Raw genomic sequence first — 22,230 nt, 5'->3', positions numbered from 1 at the left:
GAAGTGAGAGCTTCTCTCTCTAGAAACTACTTCTAAACTAAGCTAATGGTTGTGTATGAACTAATGAGTTGGAATCCCCCTTTGCTCTTCAATCCTTGGCTTTAAATAGCATCTTTGGCGCCAAAGTTGGTTGGGATTGGGTCCCACAATCCTTCAGAATTCGTTGGCCACGTTTTCATTAAAAAATCATAAACCAACACCGACGCGTACGCGCACAGCACGCGTACGCGTCCATGGGGTAATTGCAGGTGCGCAAGCGCCAGTTCGCGCGCGCGGTCCATGGGCGAGTTCAACTTCCTTGACTTTTCATGATTTCTCCACTTTGCATGCTTTCCCTTTTCACTCCTTTGATCCATTCCTAGCCCTTTTCAATTTGAAATCACTAACAAACATATCAAGGCATCTAGTGGAATCAAAGGGAGATTAAACCATCAAATTAAGGTCTAAAAGCATTTTCACATCTAAGCACAAATAGGGAGACAATCACAAAACCATGCTATTTCAATTGATAAATGAGGGTAAAAGGTTATAAAATCCCCTAAAATCAATACAAGATAAACCGTCAAAATGGGGTTTGTCAAGTGTGTGTTGGGGAAGGAGAGGGAAGGGAGGGCTGCGATGGGGAGGGAGAGGGAGGGAGAGTATGCATTGGGGAGAGAGAGATTAGGGTTTGGAGGTGGTTTGCCAGGTCACCAAAATATGGTGGCCACGTTAGCATTGTGTTTGCCAGATATTTGCTCCGGCGAGCTCAGGGACACGCTTGTCAAATTTTAAAATCTTTTAAGAATTATTTTGTCAATAACAAAAGTCAAGTACTATTTTGTCAGCACCATAATCTTTTAAGTACTGATTTAATATTTATCTCTAAAACTAATAATCAACTCTATCAACATATTGGATTATTATTTAGTTAATGATTTAACTGGTGATTTACTATTCAAACAATTTAATTAAAATTTTATAAATATATAAAATAATTAACACTTAATTTCACAATTGTATTGTTGTGCTAGTAGTGGTTCATCGATTTTTTGATCGAATTAGCTTATCATTAATTTGATTCTGATAACATTAATAAATATTTTTAGGATACTGGTTACTTTCCTCAACAAAAAATTAGTCCATGAGGAGACTCTTAAGAAATTAATTTATCCTATATTTATTACTTAAGATCATAGTAGTTAGAATCTCAATTTAATTATTAAAATCTTTTGATATTACAATTTTAAATGAGTCAATCGATTTTACGAAATTTGTACACTTTTACAATTTAAATTCTGTTAAGATTTTACATTTTATATATTTAATTTACATTTTCGATTTTACGTAACATTTTGATTTTTTCTACCTTACTTATGACAACTATTTTGCCCTACTAAAACCTAAAAATTTAAAATAACTCGTATGTATATAATCTAAAGTGATTAAAGTGAGTATTAAATTGGTTAGAAAAAGATGAATAATATTTGTAAATATTATTACGAATGCATTATCCCTTAGAGTGATATATACTTCTTTTCTTTAACTATAGTCTTAGGTTCAAGTCTTAATTAAGTATGGAAAAGTTAATTTACAAATTAAAATTTTTTCTAAAATTCATTACTATTTTATCCATAAATTTAAAAACCTCTCAATCCAAATTCTACTTGTGTCCTAAAGTTTTATTATATATATTGGTTTGTTTCAAGCATCATTTATAAATTAAAAAAAAAGTGTTATAATACTAATTGAAGTGATTATATATATATATATATATATATATATATATATATATATATATATATATTATGATTTTTATCTTTAAAATTTATAATTTTTATTATAAATATTTTAATATTTTATTTGATTAAATTTTTCTTCTTAATATTTTTGAATCATTTTATTTCTAATATTTTTTATTTGTGTCAAAATTATTTTTGAACGTTTTCAATTTTGTTCCTAATATTTTAGATGAAGTTAACATCTATAGATAATTTTGACACAAAATAAAAATATTAAGGACAAATTTAAATGAAATTAAACGTTAGGAATATTTTTGAAGAAAATCACAAACATTAAAAAAAATATTTTACTCTAAGTTTTAAAAAGATATATTAATAAGTGAGGGGTGCGAGTAATTTGGATAGAATTAGTCCTAAGTCCGAACTTTATCTTACTTGTAACTCAATCCGCTTCACTTCTACTCCTATTGCAACGAGTCAAATTGTTAATCTTGTTAGCTAGGTAGTTAGTACAAGTTATCAATTAATAATGTTGTTAGATAGTTAGCTAGAGAAATAGTGAGCTGGTACCACTCATTCTTTGTATAAATAGCAACTATGTAACCACCTTTCAATTTATTTAGTTGATTCTTTCTAGTTTACTCAATTTCTCTCTCTCTCCCTCCTTCCTTCCTCCTCCCTTCTCTCTCTCTCTTCTCTCCTTCTCTTTTTCTCTTCCCCCTCCCCTCAAATTCTCTCTTCTCATCTCAGCTTCTGCTCTTGATACCTTTCATGGTATCAGAGCCTCTGATCCATGAAGCCTTTAGAACTCTCTTCTTCATCCTCCTTTACAGCACTAGCTCAAATGGCTCGAAGGTATTGACATCAATCGCCAACTTTCTAGCAATAATCAAATTAGATGAAGACAATTTCAAAATATGAAAGCATCGTATTATCGTGCATCAAGTCTAATTGGATGTAGAGTTTGAAGATTAGGAACAAAATCAAGCAATTGAAAAGATATCTCCAGAATTTGAAGTTTAGGAGCAGCGCGATGAATGTCCTGTGGCTTAGATGCTATCATTGATAGATAAAAATTTTGTTAATAAATTAAAGTAGTTGATTGTGAATATGCTCATAAAATCTAATCGATTCTAGAAGATTACTTCACTACTCGTCAGAAATCAAAAATCAAAATCTTGAAAGCTTAATTAAAAGGAATCAAGAAATAAGGTTTAACACCCACAAAGTACATTGCTAAAATAAACAGGGTAACAAGTTCTCTTACTGCATTTGGTACACTTCTATTGAAGGATGAACAGTTTGAATATACATTAGGAGGTCTAAATGAAGAATTTAACGTCTTTATAATCGTGACAAATGCAAGGGTTAAACACATGTCAATCAATGAATATGAGATACAACTTCTTACTCAAGAAGAAGTAAATGAAATATTTAAAATGTTCTAATTTAGTGCTTGCTCAAGCAAATATGATGGAAAAAGACAATGAAAAAAATGTGTATGATAAAGAATATAATAGAAATTATAGTAGATGACAAGGGCAAAGAAAAAGATATCGAAACAGATTCTTTTATGGTGGTTGCAGATCTTATTCATCATCGTGGCATCAAAATAGAAAGCCTCAGTACCAATTATGCTCAAAGATAGGCTATATAGTTTGGCAATATTACCAAAGATTCAATCAAAATTACCAACATCCGCAGTAGCACCATTCCAATGGCCCTCCTCCTTCAAATACATCCTTCCACAACACACCACAAGAAAGAAACTCCATCTCACCTCAAGCACTAGTAGCCAACTCAAATGCACAAGACTCAGAGTGGTATCCAGACTCAGGCGTCTTGCACCACATCACCTTCAACTAAATAAATCTCATCACTAGCTCTGAATATGAAGGGCCAGAACAGGAATATAGAGGTAATGGAACATGTATCTATATTGTCAATATTAGAAGATCTATGATACATTCATTTATGTCTAACCACATTTTTCATCTTAAAAACCTCTTAGGTGTAACTACTATATCCAAGAACCAAGTGAGTATGTCTAAATTTGCATTGTCATGTTTTTCAAAATTTGGTCTTATATAGACATTATAAAGTCTTAAAAAACAAGGAATATTCTACTGCAAGGCCAATTTAAGAATGGCTTGTATCATTTCGATGGAATTCAAGTTCCACGATCCATCAACTAGAGAAAAGAAAAGAGCTCAAAATCTAAGGATAATAGTCTAGTCACTCATGTTGATTGTTTCATTATAACTACTACAAATGATAATTGCAATGCGAATTATACTGGTGCCTTTTTTACTAGTTCAATGCTTGTGACTAATTGTAAGAATATAAATTCTGGTACTCCAAATGTTAGCTACAGTAAGGTTGTCAAAAATTGTTCAAACACTGATGTATTTAATAATGCAATACCTGTAATTGTTAGCTTGAATAAAACTTAGATTGTTGAAAGCTCAAAAACTGTGATGATTAACAAGATCTCTCTATTTCAGCTTTGGCATAACAAGCTTGGCCACTCTTCTCAAAAAGTAACTCACCATGTCCTTTCTCAATGCAACATTGTTGCTCAACACCACAACAACCTTTGTAATGCCTGTTTTACAAACAAAATCCACTAGCTACCATATCCAGAATCTCACACCAAATATACGAAGTCCTTAGAACTTTTTTTCTCAGACCTTTAAGGTCCTACACTAATTTACAGCAAGTTAGTATACAAATTTTACATGCAACAAATATAAATGCACATACCTCTTGCAAACCAAGTCCCAAGCCTTTGAAGCCTTCATCCAATTCAAAAATTTTATGGAAAACCAAATTGGCCATCAACTCATAGCTCTCCAAACTAATAATGGAGAAAAATTTCTTTCAACCACCTTCACCCAATTTCTAATCCGAAATGGCATCCAACACAGAATGAATTGTCCACACACTCACTAACAAAATGGTTCTGCAGAACGCAAACACAGACACCTAATCAAAACCACCCTTGCTCTCTAGGTTCAAGCTTCATTCCTACTCTCTTTTTGGGATGAAGTTGTCTTTACCTCAACTTATATCCTCAATTATAAAACTCTAGTTGAAACTCTCCTAAACACCAAACCAAATTACCAATTCCTTAAGACCTTTGGTTGTTCATGCTATTCTTTACTTAAACTATACAATAACCACAAATTCAACCAAAATGATCACAAATGCATCTTCTTAGGCTATGCAACTAACCATAAGGGATACAAGTGCCTCTCACTCACGGACAAAATTTACATATATAGAAATGTCCTTTTCGATGAATATGAATTTTCATATCCAAGTCTTTTCCTTACATCCCAAAATCTCTCATCCAAAGAAAAATCAACCACATACATTTCACTTACCAACTTTTCACTAATCATCACACATATAACTCACCAAATGCACACAGTAGACATCTCATCACTTTCACATAACCCTTGCATAAATACTCATCATATATTTTCCATTAATGTCAATACACTATCTAATTCATTACCTGTATTACTGGTACAATCTGCTAATGTCACTATGAATGCAGATTCCTCTACTATGATACATGCACAACTTGTTGATGCTGTTGTAAATGTAGTCTCTACTCGATTTCTACAGGTTTCTATTCAACCAAGAATGGTTCAAAATAATCATCCAATGCAAGCTAGAAGCAAGAGTGGCGTCTTCAAATATAGGGCTTTCATCTCCACTCTCTCCGCTACACCACCTGAACCTGCTGCTATTTTATACCTCATCAACAATGTCCCGACTTCAGTATCTCAAGCTCTAATATGTGCTCATTAGAGAGCAGCAATGGATGAGGAATACTCAATGCTCATGAAGAACCAAATCTAGAAACTTGTTCAACTATCATAGCACTCAGACCCTATCAAATGCATATGGTTTTCAAAGTAAAAAAGTATCCTGATGGTTCTATTAAAAAATATAAGGTCCGACTTGTGGCAAAGGTCTTTCACCAGAAGCAAGGAGTTGATTATGAGCAAATATCCAACTCAGTTATCAAGCCAAAAACATTTAGAGTCATGTTGAGCACAGTTAAAGCCAAAGGGTGAAAAATCCATCAATATGATTTCAACAACGCCTTCTTAAACAGTGACTTGTCAAAAGCTGTCTACATGGTCCAACTTGAAGGGTTCACATCTCCAAACTTACAAATAGTGTACAAACTGCAAAGGTCACTCTATGGCCTCAAGAAGGTGCCAAGAGCATGGTTTGCAAAACTCAACTCAGCTCTCAACAACTTTGGCTTCACCAGCACCAAGTCAGATATCTCCCTCTTTACTAGGTTTACCAGCTCAGCCTCTACCTATATTCTAGTGTATGTTGATGACTGGTGCACGAAATTGTGATTATCAACAATGGCGCTAATAAACTTGGAGCTCTCAAACGTGAATCACACTTTGTCACAACTTCACACAACTAACCAGCAAGTGCACTGGGTTGTCTAAGTAATACCTTACGTGAGTAAGGGTCGATCCCACGGAGATTGTTGGTATGAAGCAAGTTATGGTCAACTTGTAAATCTCAGTTAGGCGGATTCAAATGGTTACAATGGTTTTCGAATATAAAGATAAATAAAATATAAAATAGAGATAGAGATACTTATGTAAATCATTGGTGGGAATTTCAGATAAGTGCATAGAGATACTGTGTTCCTTCTGAATCTCTGCTTTCCTACTGCTTCCATCCAATCACTCTTACTCCCTTCCATGGCAAGCTGTATGTAGGGCGTCACCATTGTCAATGGCTACTTCTCATCCTCTCAGTGAAAATGGTCCAAATGCTCTATCACAGCACGGATAATCATCTGTCGGTTCTCAAACATGTCGGAATAGAATCCAGTGATTCTTTTGCGTCTATCACTACGCCCAACACTCGCGAGTTTGAAGCTCGTCACAGTCATTCAATTCCTGAATCCTACTCAGAATACCACAGACAAGGTTTAGACTTTTCAGATTCTCAAAAATGCTGCCAATGGATTCTAGCGTATACCACGAAGATTCTGATTAAGGAATCCAAGAGATACGCGCTTGATCTAAGGTAGAACGGGAGTTGTTGTCAGGCACGCGTTCATAGGTGAGAATATGATGAGTGTCACGGATCATCACATTCATCATGTTGAAGTGCAGCGAATATTTTAGAATAAGAATAAGCATGATTGAATAGAAGAACAGTAGTAATTGCATTAATACTCGAGGTACAGCAGAGCTCCACATCTTAATCTATGGTGTATAGAAACTCCACCGTTGAAAATACATAAGTGATAGAGGTCCAGGCATGGCCGAATGGCCAGCCCCCAAATGTGATCAATAGTCTCCCAAAAATGATCTAAGGAAAGCTAAAGATGTCTAATACAATAGTAAAAAGTTCTATTTATACTAAACTAGTTACTAGGGTTTACAGAAATAAGTCTAAATGCAGAAATCCACTTTCGGGGCCCACTTTGGTGTGTGATTGGGCTGAGCTTGAGCTTTTCACGTGCAGAGGCTTTCTCTTGGGGTTAAACGCCAAGTTGTAACGTGTTTTTGGCATTTAACTCTGGTTTGTGATGTGTTTCTGGATTTTTACTCTAGAATGCAGCATGGAACTGGAATTAAACGCCATTTTGCATCATCTAAACTCGAATAAAGTATGGACTATTATATATTGCTGGAAAGCCCTGGATGTCTACTTTTCAACGAAGTTAAGAGCGCACCATTTGGAGTTCTGTAGCTCCAGAAAATCCATTTCGAGTGCAGGGAGGTCAAAATCCAACAGCATCAGTAGTCCTTTGTCAGTCTTCTATCAGATTTTTGCTCAGGTCCCTCAATTTCAGCCAGAAAATACCTGAAATCACAGAAAAACACACAAACTCATAGTAAAGTCCAGAAATGTGAATTTTGCATAAAAACTAATAAAAATATCCCTAAAAGTAGCTAGATCCTACTAAAAACTACCTAAAAACAATGCCAAAAAGCGTATAAATTATCCGCTCATCACAATACCAAACTTAAATTGTTGCTTGTCCCCAAGCAACTGAAAATCAATTAGGATAAAAAGAAGAGAATATACTATAAATCTCAAAATATCAATGAAAATAAGTTCTAATTAGATGAGCGGGACTTGTAGCTTTTTGCTTCTGAACAGTTTTGGCATCTCACTTTATCCTTTGAAGTTTAGAATGATTGGCATCCATAGAAATTCAGAGTTCAGATAGTGTTATTGATTCTCCTAGTTAATTATGTTGATTCTTGAATACAACTACTTTTATGAGTCTTGGCCATGGCCCTAAGCATTTTGTTTTCCAGTATTACCACCGGATACATAAATGCCACAGACACATGACTGGGTGAACCTTTTCAGATTGTGACTCAGCTTTGCTAAAGTTCCCAGTTAGAGGTGTCCAGAGCTCTTAAGCACACTCTTTTTGCTTTGGATCACGACTTTAACCACTCAGTCTCAAGCTTTTCACTTGGACCTGCATGCCACAAGCACATGGTTAGGGACAACTTGATTTAGCCGCTTAGGCCTGGATTTTATTTCCTTGGGCCCTCCTATCCATTGATGCTCAAAGCCTTGGATCCTTTTTACCCGTGCCTTTTGGTTTTAAGGGCTATTGGCTTTTTCTGCTTGCTTTTTCTTTTTCTTTTATATTTTTTTTGCCATTTTTTTTCGCAAGCTTTGTTCTTCACTACTTTTTCTTGCTTCAAGAATCAATTTTATGATTTTTCAGATCATCAATAACATTTCTCTTTTTCATCATTATTTCAAGAGCGAACAATTTTAACATTCATAAACAACAAGATAAAAAATATGCACTGTTCAAGCATTCATTCAGAGAACAAAAAGTATTGTCACCACATCAATATAATTAAACTAATTTTCAAGGATGAATTCGAAACTCATGTACTTCTTGTTCTTTTGTATTTAAAAAACATTTTTCATTTAAGAAAGGTGAAGGATTCATGGAATTATTCAAAGCCTTAAGACATAGTTACTAAATACTAATGATCATGTAATAAAGACACAAACATAGACAAACATAAAGCTCAAAAATCGAAAAACAAAAAAAAATAAGAGCAAGGAGATTAAGGAATGAGTCCACCTTGGTGAGGGTAGCGTCTTCCTCTTGAAGAACCAAAGGTGCTTTTGAGCTCTTCTATGTCTCTTCCTTGCCTCTGTTGCTTGATCCCTAGTGATTTTGGTGCTCCTATCCTTAGTTGCTCCCAATAATTGTGTGGATAAAAATGTATCCCTTGAGGTATCTCAGGGATTTCTTGATGAGGGAATTTCTCATGCTCTTGTTGAGGTCCATGAGTGGGCTCTCTTGATGTGCAGTCAAATGCTCTACTACTGAGCTATGGACTCTTGAGATGAATCTCTCCATCTCCCATGACTCGGAGGTGGAAGCTTTTGTCTTCCTTTTCCTCTTTCTAGAAGTTTCTTCGGCCTTAGGTGCCATAAATGATTATGAAAAAACAAAAAAGCTATGCTTTTACCACACCAAACTTAGAATGTTGCTCGCCCTCGAGCAAAAGAAGAAAGAATAGAAGAAGAAGAAGAAGATATGGAGGAGAGGGAGAGAGGTGTGGGTTTGGGTGGAAAAGAGATTTTGAAGTTGAAGGTAGGTGGGGTTTATGGGGAAGAGTGGATAGATGTGAGTGGTGAAGAGGTGATGGGTGAATGATGTTTTGGGAAGAGTGTTATGAAAAGGTTTGAGAGAGAGAGAGAGAAGGTAGATGGGGATCCTGTGGGGTCCACAGATCTTGAGGTGTCAAGAATTTCTCATCCCTGCACCCTTTAGGCGTGTAAAATGCCCTTTGTATGCAATCCTAGCGTTTAACGCCAGACTGCAGCATGTTTCTGGCATTAAACGCCACTTCCATGCTTGTTTTGGGCATTCAACGCCAATCTGCAGCATGTTTCTGGCGTTGAATGCCACTTCCATGCTTGTTTCTGGCGTTTAACACCAGTTCTCCTCAGGGTGTAATCCTGGCGTTTAAACGCTAGACTGTTGCTTGTTTCTGGCGTTCAACGCCAGCTTCATGCTCTGTTCTGGCGTTGAATGATAAACCCCATTTGTAGGGTTTATCTTGTGCTTGATTTAGGGGATTTTATAACCTTTTACCCACATTTATCCATTGAAATAGCATGGTTTTATAACTTCTCCTTTAATTGTGCTTAAGAGTGAAAACATGCTTTTTAGGACTTAAAATAGCTAAATTTAATTCACCTTGATTCTATTAGATGCCTTGATATGTTTGTTAAGTAATTTCAGAATTAGGAGGCAAAGATTGGATCAAAGGGAATGGAGAAAAAGCATGTAGAAATGGAGAACTCATGAAGAAATGAAAGAATCGCAAAAGCTGTCAAGCCGACCTCTTCGCACTTAATTGACCATAACTTGAGCTACAGAGATTCAAATGACGCGGTTCCAGTTGGGTTGGAAAGCTAACATCCGAAGCTTCGAAACAATATAATATTTGCCATAGTTGCATCGTGCATAGGGGCGCGCACGCACACGGTACACGGATGCGCCGATGGTGGCACATGACCCACTTAATGCAACACGTGGCCAGCGATTTTAGAAGCCTTGTGGGCCCAATCTAACTCATTTCTGATGCTATTTAAGCCAAGGATTAAAGAGGAATCAATATACTTTAATCATTAGTCATAGTTTAGTTTTAGAAGTAGTTTCTAGAGAGAGAAGCTCTCACTTCTCTCTAGGATTAGGATTAGGATTATGTTTAGTTCTTAGATCTAGATTTTAATTCATCTTCTTCTACTTCTATCTTCTCAATTCCTTGTTGTTACATTCATTCTTCTTCCATTCTTTTATTGCAATTTTCTTTATGTTGTTCTTATACTTTGTTGTAGATCTACTATTGTTCCTTCCATTTTCTTTCAATTCAATAAGAGGTAATTCATAATAATTGTTCTTCTTTGCTCTTCTATTGTTGATCTCTTGCCTTTGTAGTTAGATCTCTCTTTAATTCTTGCAATTTATGTTGTTTACTTTTATTGCCTTTTATGTGTTTGTTGAAATTCCTCTTCTAGATATAGTATAGATTTTGTTCCTCTTGGCCTAGGTAGAGTAATTAGTGACACTTGAGTTATCTAATTTCTTTGTTGATTGGTAATTGGAGAGATTGCTAATTGGTTTGGAGTGCACTAAAGCTAGTCTTTCCTTGGGAGTTGGCTAGGACTTGTGGCTCAAGTCAATTCATCCACTTGACTTTCCTTTATTTAGTAAGGGTTAACTAAGTGGTAGCAATGAACAATTCTCATCACAATTGAGAAGGATAACTAGGATAGGACTTCTAATTTTCATACCTTGCCAAGAGCCTTTTATAGTTGTTAGTTTATTTTCATTGCCATTTACTTTCATGCTTCTTATCCAAAACCCCAAAACACATTTCTAACCAATAACAAGACGCTTCATTACAATTCCTAGGGAGAACGACCCGAGGTTTGAATACTTCGGTTTATAAAATTAGGGGTTTGTTACTTGTGACAAACAATCTTTTGTATGAAAGGATTTTTGATTGGTTTAGAAACTATACTTGCAACGAGAATTCATTTGTGAAATTCTATACCATCAAAAATCTATTCATCATTGAACACCAGCCAGATGCTCCTTACTGGCGTTTAAATGCCAGTAAGCTCTTCCTCTAGGGTGTGCTTTTTTTTTCTGCTGTTTTTGATTCTGTTTTTAATGTTTGCAATTATTTTGTGACTCCACATGATCATAAACCTAATAAAACATAAAAGAACAATAGAAATATAAATAAATAAAAATTGGGTTGCCTTCCAATAAGCGCTTCTTTAATGTCAATAGCTTGAAAGTGAGCTCTCATAGAGCTTCACAGATGTTCAGAGCATTGTTGGGACCTCCCAACACCAAACTTAGAGTTTGAATGTGGGGGTTCAACACCAAACTTAGAGTTTGGTTGTGGCCTCCCAACACCAAACTTAAAGTTTGATTGTGGAGGCTTTATTTGACTCTGTATTGAGAGAAGCTTATCGTGCCTCTTTTCCATGTTTACAGAAGGATAACCTTGAGCTTTAAACACAAGGTAGTCCCCATTCAATTGAAGGACTAGTTCACCTCTGTCAACATCAATCACAGCTTTTGCTGTGGCTAGGAAGGGTCTTCCAATTAGAATGATGGATTCATTCTCATCCTTCCCAGTGTCTAAGATTATGAAATCAGTAGGGATGTAAAGGCCTTTAACCTTTACTAACACATCCTCTACCAATCCATAAGCTTATTTTATTGACTTGTCTGCCATCTCTAATGAGATTCTTGCAGCTTGTACCTCAAAGATACCCATTTTCTCCATTATAGAGAGTGGCATAAGATTTATACCTGACCCCAGGTCACATAGAGCCTTCTCAAAGGTCATGGTGCCTATGGTACTAGATATTAAGAATTTACCGTGATCTTGTTTCTTTTGAGGTAGAGTTTGCTAAACCCATGTATCTAGTTCACTAATGAGCAAGGGAGGTTCACCTTTCCAAGTCTCATTACCAAACAAATTGGCATTCAGCTTTATGATGGCTCCTAGATATTGAGCAACTTGCTCTTCAGTTACATCTTCATCCTCTTCAGAGGAAGAATAGTTCTCAGAGCTCATGAATGGTAAAAGGAGGTTCAATGGAATCTCTATGGTCTCTAGGTGAGCCTCAGATTCCTTAGGTTCCTCAGTTTGGAACTCTTTTTTGTTTAGAGGACGTCCCAGGAGGTCTTCTTCACTGGGATTCATGTCTTTCTCCTCCTTTGTGCATTCGGCCATATTGATTATATCAATGGCCTTGCACTCTCCTTTTGGATTTTCTACTGTATTGCTTGGGAGAGTACTAGGGGGGTTTCAGTGATTTTCTTACTCAGCTGACCCACTTGTGCCTCCAAATTTCTAATGGAGGACCTTGTTTCACTCATAAAACTTAAAGTGGCCTTAGATAGATCAGAGACTATATTTGCTAAGCTAGAGGGGCTCTACTCAGAATTCTCTGTCTGTTGCTGAGAAGATGATGGAAAAGGCTTGCTATTGCTAAACCTGTTTCTTCCACCATTATTAAAGCCTTGTTGGGGCTTTTGTTTATCCTTCCATGAGAAATTTGAATGATTTTTCTATGAGGAATTATAGGTGTTTCCATAAGGTTCACCCATGTAATTCACCTCTGCCATTGCAGGGTTCTCAGGATCATAAGCTTCTTCTTCAGAAGATGCCTCTTTAGTACTGTTGGATGCATTTTGCCATCCATTCAGACTCTGAGAAATCATGTTGACTTGCTGAGTCAACATTTTATTCTGAGCCAATATGGCATTCATAGCATCAATTTCAAGAACTCTCCTCTTCTGAGGTGTTTCATTACTCACAGGATTCCTCTCAGAGGTGTACATGAATTGGTTATTTGCAACCATGTCAATGAGTTTTTGAGCTTCTGTAGGTGTTTTCTTTAGGTGAATGGATTTACCTGCAGAATGGTCCAGTGACATCTTAGAAAGCTCAGATAGACCATCATAGAATATATCTAAAAATGGTCCACTCTGAAAGCATGCCAGAAGGACATTTTTTGGTTAACTTCTTGTATCTTTCCCAAGCTTCATAGAGGGATTCACCATCTTTTTGCTTGAAGGTCTGAACATCCACTCTAAGCTTGCTCAGCTTTTGAGGACGAAAGAACTTGGCCAAGAAGGCCGTGACCAGCTTATCCCAAGAGTCCAGGCTATCTTTAGGTTGTGAGTCCAACCATGTTCTAACTCTGTCTCTTACAGCAAAAGGGAAAAGCATGAGCTTGTAGACTTCAGGATCTACTCCATTAGTCTTAACAGTATCACAGATCTACAAGAATTCAGTTAAAAACTGATAGGGATCTTCTGATGGAAGTCCATGGAACTTGCAGTTCTGTTGCATCAGAGCAACTAGTTGAGGCTTCAGCTCAAAATTATTTGCTCCAATGACAGGGATTGAGATGCTTCTTCCATAAAAATTGGAAGTAGGTGTAGTATAATCACCAAGCATCCTCCTTGCATTGTTGTTGGGTTCGGCCATGTCTCCTTCTTTTTCGAGATTCTCTGTAAGGTTTTCTCTAGATTGTTGTGCTTTAGCTTCTCTTAGCTTCTTCTTCAGAGTCCTTTCAGGTTCAGGATCTGCTTCAACAAGAATGTTCTTGTTCTTGCTCCTGCTCATATGAAAAAGAAGAGAACAGAAAAGGAAGAGGAATCCTCTATGTCACAGTATAGAGATTCCTTTATGTGAGTAGAAGAAGAAAATAATAGAAGAGGGATGAGAAAAATTCGAACACAGAGGAGAAGAGAGAGTTTGAATTTTTAGATGAAGAGAAGAATTAGTAAATGAATAAATAAATAGAAAGAGAAGAAAGGGAAGAGTTTTCGAAAATTGTTTTGAAAAATAGCTAGTGATTTTCGAAAATTACGAGAAGGAAAAAAATCAAAATTAAAATTTAAAATAATTAGTTAATTAAAAGAGATTTGAAAAAAAGTGAGAAATTTTCGAAAATTAAAGAGAGAGAGAGAGAGAGAGAGAGAGAGAGAGAGAAATAGTTAGGTGGTTTTGAAAAAGATAAGAAATAGTAAAACAAACAAAAAGTTGATTAGTTAGTTGAAAAAGATTTGAAAATCAATTTTAAAAACATAAGAAGTTAGAAAGGATTTTGAAATTGATTTTGAAAAAATATGATTAAAAAGATATGATTGAAAAGATATTTTGAAAAATATTTGAAGAGGAAATTAAAAATATTTAATTTTTAAAATTAAAATTGATTACTTGACTAACAAGAAACTAAAAGATATGATTTTAGAATTTAAAGATTGAACCTTTCTTAATAAGAAAGTAACAAACTTCAAAATTTTGAATCAATCACATTAATTATTAGTAAAGTTTTCGAAATTTTGAAATAAAGATAAGAAAAGATTTTGAAAATCAATTTTAAAAATTTTCAAAAGTGATTAAAAAAATGAAAAAGATTTGATTTTTGAAAAAGATTTTGAAAAGATAAGATTTTTAAAATTGAAATATTGACTTGACTAACAAAAAACAACTTATTTTAAAAAATTTTGACTAAGTCAACCCAAAGATTTCGAAATTTATGAGCAAAAGAAGGAAAAGATATTTTTTGATTTTTTTTAGTTTTAATGATGAGAGAGAAAAACACAAATATGACCCAAAACATGAAAATTTTGGATCAAAACCAATGATGTATGCAAGAACACTATGAATGCAAAAATGCATATGAAAAACAACAAAAGACACAGAACAAGAAAATATAAAGATCAAACAAGAAGACATACCAAGAACAACTTGAAGATCATGAAGAACACCATGCATGAGTTTTCGAAAAATGCAAAAGTTTTTAAAACATGCAATTGACACCAAACTTAAAAATTGACACTAGATTCAAACAAGAAACACAAAATATTTTTGGTTTTTATGATTTATAATTTTTTTTGGATTTTTCGAAAATAATTTTTTTAGAAAAAAAAACGATAAAAGAAGAAAAAAATTTTTTTGAAAATATTTTTGAAAACTTTTTGATAAGAAAATTACCTAATCTAAGCAACAAAATGAACCGTCAGTTGTCCAAACTCAAACAATCCCCAGCAACGGCGCCAAAAACTTGGTGCACGAAATTGTGATCATCAACAATGGCTCCAATAAACTTGGAGCTCTCAAACGTGAATCACACTTTGTCACAACTTCGCACAACTAACTAGCAAGTGCACTGGGTCGTCCAAGTAATACCTTACGTGAGTAAGGGTCGATCCCACGGAGATTATTGGTATGAAGCAAGCTATAGTCATCTTGTAAATCTCAGTTAGGCAGATTCAAATGGTTATAATGGTTTTCGAATATAAACATAAATAAAATATAAAATAGAGATAGAGATACTTATGTAAATCATTGGTGGGAATTTCAGATAAGTGCATAGAGATACTGTGTTCCTTCTGAATCTCTGCTTTCCTACTGCTTCCATCCAATCACTCTTACTCCCTTCCATGGCAACCTGTATGTAGGGCGTCACCGTTGTCAATGGCTACTTCCCATCCTCTCAGTGAAAATGGTCCAAGTGCTCTGTCACAGCACGGCTAATCATCTGTCGGTTCTCGATCATGTCGGAATAGAATCCAGTGATTCTTGTGCGTCTGTCACTACGCCCAACACTCGCGAGTTTGAAGCTCGTCACAGTCATTCAATCCCTGAATCCTACTCGAAATACCACAAACAAGGTTTAGACTTTCCGGATTCTCAAGAATGCTGCCAATGGATTCTATCTTATACCACGAAGATTCTGATTAAGGAATCCAAGAGATATGCGCTCGATTTAAGGTAGAACGGGAGTGGTTGTCAGGCACATGTTCATAGGTGAGAATGATGATGAGTGTCACAGATCATCACATTCATCATGTTGAAGTGCAGCAAATATCTTAGAATAAGAATAAGCATGAATTGAATAGAAGAACAATAGTAATTGCATTAATACTCGAGGTACAGCAGAGCTCCACACCTTAATCTATGGTGTGTAGAAACTCCACTGTTGAAAATACATAAGTGATAGAGGTCCAGGTATGGCCGAATGGCCAGCCCCCAAACGTGATCAATAGTCTCCCAAAAATGATCTAAGGAAAGCTAAAGATGTCTAATACAATAGTAAAAAGTTCTATTTATACTAAACTAGTTACTAGGGTTTACAGAAATAAGTCTAAATGCAGAAATCCACTTCCGGAGACCTCTTTGGTGTGTGATTTGGCTGAGCTTGAGCTTTACACGTGTAGAGGCTTCTCTTGGGGTTAAACGCCAAGTTGTAACGTGTTTTTGGCGTTTAACTCTGGTTTGTGACGTGTTTCTGGCATTTTACTCTAGAATGTAGCATGGAACTGGCATTGAACGCCATTTTGCGTCGTCTAAACTCAAATAAAGTATGGACTATTATATATTGATGGAAAGCCCTAGATGTCTACTTTCCAACGTAGTTAAGAGCGCGCCATTTGGAGTTCTGTAGCTCCAAAAAATCTATTTCGAGTGCAGGGAGGTCAGAATCCAACAGCATCAGCAGTCCTTTGTCAGCCTCCTATCAGATTTTTGCTCAGGTCCCTCAATTTCAGCCAAAAAATACCTGAAATCACAGAAAAATACACAAACTCATAGTAAAGTCCAGAAATGTGAATTTTGCATAAAAACTAATAAAAACATCCCTAAAAGTAGCTAGATCCTACTAAAAACTACCTAAAAACAATGCCAAAAAGCGTATAAATTATCTTTTCATCAATGACATCCTAATCACTGGAAGCCAGTAATTTTCTGCGACAACTAAAATATTTTACTCTTGACAACAAACTCCATTCTATACAACAAGTTAAAGTACTGTGTCATGGATTAATCTTTTGTCAGAGACTACATCACTCGAAAAAGAGCCTTTGTTCAATACATCCCAGTACAAGATCAACTAGCAGACACACTAAACAAGCCTTTATCAACTCTAGCCTTTTCTAAGTTTCAGGATAAGTTCAAAGTCTGAAGAATAGACCTACCTTAGCTTCAAGGGGGATAATGAGATAATTATCATATGCCAACCCATTTCCATTTGAGCAGGCATGTTAGGCAATTAGTATAAGTTATCAGTTAGTTATGTTATTAGATAGTTAGTTAGAGAAATGGTGAGCTGACACTACTCATTCTATGTATAAATAACAATCTTGTAACCTTTTCAGTTTATTTAGTTTATTTCCTCCAATTTACCCCTTTTCTCTCTCCCCACTTTTTATCTTAATACTTTTCAAATTCTACCTGAATAAATTGGATTAAATTGGGTATTTGCAAATAAAGTCAATATCATCTGACTAGGAAGCTAATACTAGGATAGCTATTATGTCTCCTATATAGAATCTTAAATGCTAGAAATAGAATTGCCTCAATAAAACTATACCTATAACTTACACATAAAAAAAAGGTTTTTAATATTATTTTCATAACACACATTATTAAATATGGTTCAAGAACATAAAATTATATTTTCTACTTACTATTAGTTACTTTTCTCAAACTCATTTACTTTTTATTTTTTATAGTTTTTATTTTTGATCTATAGATTTTGTTAGTATCATAAGAAAAAATAAAATTTTAAAATTTTCAATGATGATAAATAGACAAAAAGTTTGAAATATATGTGCAAACTTTTATTTTTATCTTCTTAACAAGTGCTTTTACAAATTTTCCTTTTTTATGTTAGAGTATAATTAGGATTAATTAGCATCAATTGTAATTATTTTAAATATATATATATTTATTATACGATATTACGTTTTTATTATTTTGATTCTTCTAACATCTATATATAGCCTTGTATATTGTATTATTCAACTTACTGAATAAAAGACAACTTCTTCTTCAGATTACTCTCTTGTTTCTAACATGGTAGCAAGAGCATAAGTTTTTTTTTTCCAAGAAAAATCGTTTCTAGCCTTTCATGTTTTTTTCTTCTGGTAGCCTCTTTGTACCTGTTTTCGATCTCTTTTTCGACATTTTTTTTGGACCAAACCATTCTCTTCGTCTTGAGTAAAATGAGCCCAACCACGTCATCGAAAATACCTTGACTCACCACCACGCACCGCCGCAAGCTCCCTACCCGCCATCACCTCTTCTCCCTTCCAAACGCATCAAGAACCATTGATCTGCGTCCTAGATCAATGCTCCAGAATTGTCCATGTGTCAAAGAGGCATAGCTTCAGTCAACCCGCGTTGCAGCCGGTGTGTCACTCCGCTACGATGACAGATCCGCGCTCCAGCTCACTGTCGTGTCATCCTTTACGTGTTTTCTTCCTCCAATCCAACATCGTCATGTGTCCTCCTCTATTGACGTGGCTGCTGACGTGGTTGCCAATGAGACCCTCCCTAAAATTTTTTGGTAAGCTCTTTTCGATCTCGCCCTCAATTTTCTCGATTTCTACCCCACTTTTGTAGTTTCTTCTCTCTTTTATCTTTGTCTTTGCTACTATGAAAAATTTGGATATTTTTCAGCCTACAGACTAGGGATGGCAACACCACCTGAACCTGCGGGTACCCATCACGCCCCTTCCCGCTCGGGGCGGGTTCTTGGGAGGGGCGGGGCGGGGTCAGGTTTAAGTAATACACGCCCCGGTATATATATAATATATATAATTTTAATATATAATATGTATAATATAAGTAAAATAATTAGTAAATGATTAATAATATTGTATCATATTTAAATTTTTACTTTAATTTATGTTATGTTTGTGATGATAGTTATATAAATTTTAAAATTAATTTTATTTGTTGGATTTTAATAATTATAGGGGCGGGGCGGGTATCCGTAGGGACGGGTTAGGGTTCAACGTTTTACTACCCGCGGGTAGAAGCGGGGCGGGTTCTACGCGGGTTATTGTACGGCGGGACGGGGTCGAGTAGAGCAAAAACTCGCCCTTACCCACCCCGTTGCCACCCCTACTACGGACAGGCAGGGTAAGTTTTGTCAAAACTGTCATCGTTTTGGTCACCTACTCCCAGACTGTCTCTCTATTAAATGTCGAAAGTGCAAGCCGAAAGGACACATTGGCTTCAATTGCCCAATATTATTTTGCCATTATTGCAAGCTCTCGAGACATTTGATTACTACATGTCCTATTCGCCCACCACGTCCTGATCAAATCAAGTATCATTCTCGCCCCAACTTCTCCAAGAATGTGCATGCTTTTGCTGCTGCTGCTACTGAATCTACCAGCTCTACTTCTCTTAACCGGTCTCCTATCTCTCTATCTGATGTTGCGTCTCTTCTTAAGCATCTTCTTTTCTCTTTTGGTAATTCTACTGCAACTTTTTTCACTCCTCCAGGTAATTCTAAATGGTATTTTGATTTTGGTTGCTTTTATCACATGTCTCATTTACATCATCTTTTTTCATCTTTGTCTACCACTACAAATGTACATTCTGTCAACATTGCTGATGGTTCCCTCTTGTATGCGACACATAAGGATTTTATTTCACAATCAAATCTTAATCTCCCTGATACTCCAAAATTAAACTTTAATCTTATTTTTTTGGTCAACTTGTTGATCTTAGTTTTGATCTCAATTTTTCTATATTTGGTTGTCCTGTGCATGATCGCTGAATGGGACAAATCATCAGAACTGGCGTAAGGTCGGAAGGTTTTTTGAGCTCGAGAATCTTCATATTTCTCTTACGACAAATCTATGTGTTGTTTCTTCTCCATCTATCCGTCATAGTGGCATCACCGTCTTGCCCATATCTCCTTAAAAAAATTGCATCTTCTTATGTCTAAGGGTGTTTTAGGTCAGGTTAATAATGAGTCTTTTTATTATATTTCTTGTCAAACTGCAAAACAACCAACTTTATCTTTTGACAATAGTTCATCTCTTACTTGCTCTCCTTTTGATCTTATCCACTTTGATATTTGGTCCCCACTCCCATTGTCTCTATGGGAGGGGCTCGATATTTTGTAGTTTTTATTGATGATTATTCATTCATTACTTAGGTTTATTTGATGACTATTCACCATGAGCTACGTCAGATTTATATTAACTTTGCCACTATAATTAAAACTCAGTTTTTCAAGATCATTAAAATTTTTTGACGTGATAATGCTATGAAATACTGTGGCTCCAAACTTTTAAATTTTCTTGCTGAACAGGGTACTTTGTCTAAATTTTCTTGCCCTAGTACGTCTCAACAAAATGGATAAGCTGAATGCAAACACCGTCACATTATTGACTCTGTTCGTGCAATGCTTATTTCCTCTTCGAGTCCTGAGCGTACTTGGGGTGAAGCTATTCTCGCTACTGTCCATATTATCAATAGACTTCCTTCTTCTGTCCTTGGTAACATTGCTCCCTTTGAGCGTCTTTATCATACCTCTCCAGATTACAGTTCTCTTCGAGTCTTTGGTTGTATCTGTTTTGTTATTCTTCAGCCTCATGAACATAGTAAACTCAAACCTTGAGCTCGCATGTGCTGTTTCCTTAGTTATGGTACTAAACACAAGGATTATCATGGTTGAAATCTTTTCTCTAGACATATTTGTATCTCTCGTCATGTTATATTATGAGAGCATCACATGTTTTCTAGGTTCTCCTCATTTGAGTCAATTCCTCCTACTCAGTCACCATTTTTCACTAACTCCAATATTGATCTTTTTCCTAGTGATGATTCTTCGGTTTTTATCTCAAGTCAACCTCTCGAGCCACCTACTCTTCCGCCTTTTTCATCTCCTGATGATTCTAGACTGGATGATGATCCTGCTCCTGCTGTCATGCCTCCTCTCTCCCATCGTTCTTCTAGGGTAATAATCCACATCCTCATCTTCTTGAGTATCATTGTTTTTCTAATATTTTTCATCATCTTGAACCTAAGTCATTTCGTGAAGCCTCCACAAATTCAAATTGACAATAAGCAATGCAAGAAGAAATTCATGCACTTGAAAAAGTACACATTTGGAATTTGGTTGATCCTGCTTCTGATCACAAAATTGAGGGTAGTAGATAGGTATACAAGATCAAAACTCGTTCTGATGATTTTATTGACTGTTATAAGACGCGATTGGTTGCTCAAGGATGTATGCAAGGGTATGGTATCGATTATAAAGAGACTTTTGCTCCTGTTGCTCGTCTCACATATGTTCGCGCTCTCCTTGCAATCGCTGCAGTTAGAAATTGGTATCTAAATCAGATGGATGTGAAGAATACATTTCTTGATGGTGATTTGAAAAAGAAGGTCTATATAAAATCACCCCAGGATATCCTTGTCTCTCTAGCAAAGTCTGTCTCCTTCGTAAGGCACTTGATGGTCTTAAGCAAGCTCCTCGTGATTGGTTTGACAAGTTCAGCACCACTATATGCAATGTCAGTTTTACTTGTAGCCCTCATGAGAATGCTCTCTTTATTTGTAAAAGTGAATGTGAGGTTGTTCTTCTACTTTTGTATGTTAATGACATGATCATTACTGGAGACGATGTTAATGGTATCTCTGATCTTAAAGCATCCCTTCACGACACTTTTGAGATGAAAGATTTTGGTTCTCTCAGTTATTATCTTGGCCTTGAAGTCATTTTCTCGGATGAAGGCATCTATCTCTCTCAAGCTAAGTATGTTTCTGATCTTCTTGCTCGAGTCAAAATTACAGATAGTCACACTAAGCCTACTCCTCTTGAGCCTAATGTTCGGTTTACTCCTACGGATGGCACTGTTTTGGTTAATCCTACTCTTTATCGACAGTTAGTTGGAAGTCTTGTCAACTTGATTGTCATACGACCAGATATCGCCTATGCATCTCATATTCTTAGTCAGTTCTTGTCAGCTCCTCGTACTACTCACTATGCTGTAATTCTTCGCATTCTTCGCTACATTAATGGTACTTTGTTTCGTGGTCTTCACTTTTCTACCCACTCATCCTTAACTCTTCAGTCGTACTTAGATGCTGATTGGGTTGGTGATCCT

General features: G+C 35.8%; 1 non-coding gene across 1 annotated transcript; it reads left to right on the top strand.

Annotated features, from left to right (window-relative positions):
- The first annotated feature begins 13,298 nt into the window (after positions 1-13,298).
- LOC130952031 (small nucleolar RNA R71) lies at positions 13,299-13,402 on the top strand. The gene has a single exon (XR_009074213.1). It is a non-coding gene; the product is annotated as a small nucleolar RNA R71 (small nucleolar RNA).
- Positions 13,403-22,230: the final 8,828 nt, after the last annotated feature.

This window comes from Arachis stenosperma, chromosome 9 (assembly GCF_014773155.1).
Source record: "Arachis stenosperma cultivar V10309 chromosome 9, arast.V10309.gnm1.PFL2, whole genome shotgun sequence".
NCBI lineage: Eukaryota > Viridiplantae > Streptophyta > Magnoliopsida > Fabales > Fabaceae > Arachis > Arachis stenosperma.
This window is presented reverse-complemented; position numbering and strand designations above follow the sequence as displayed.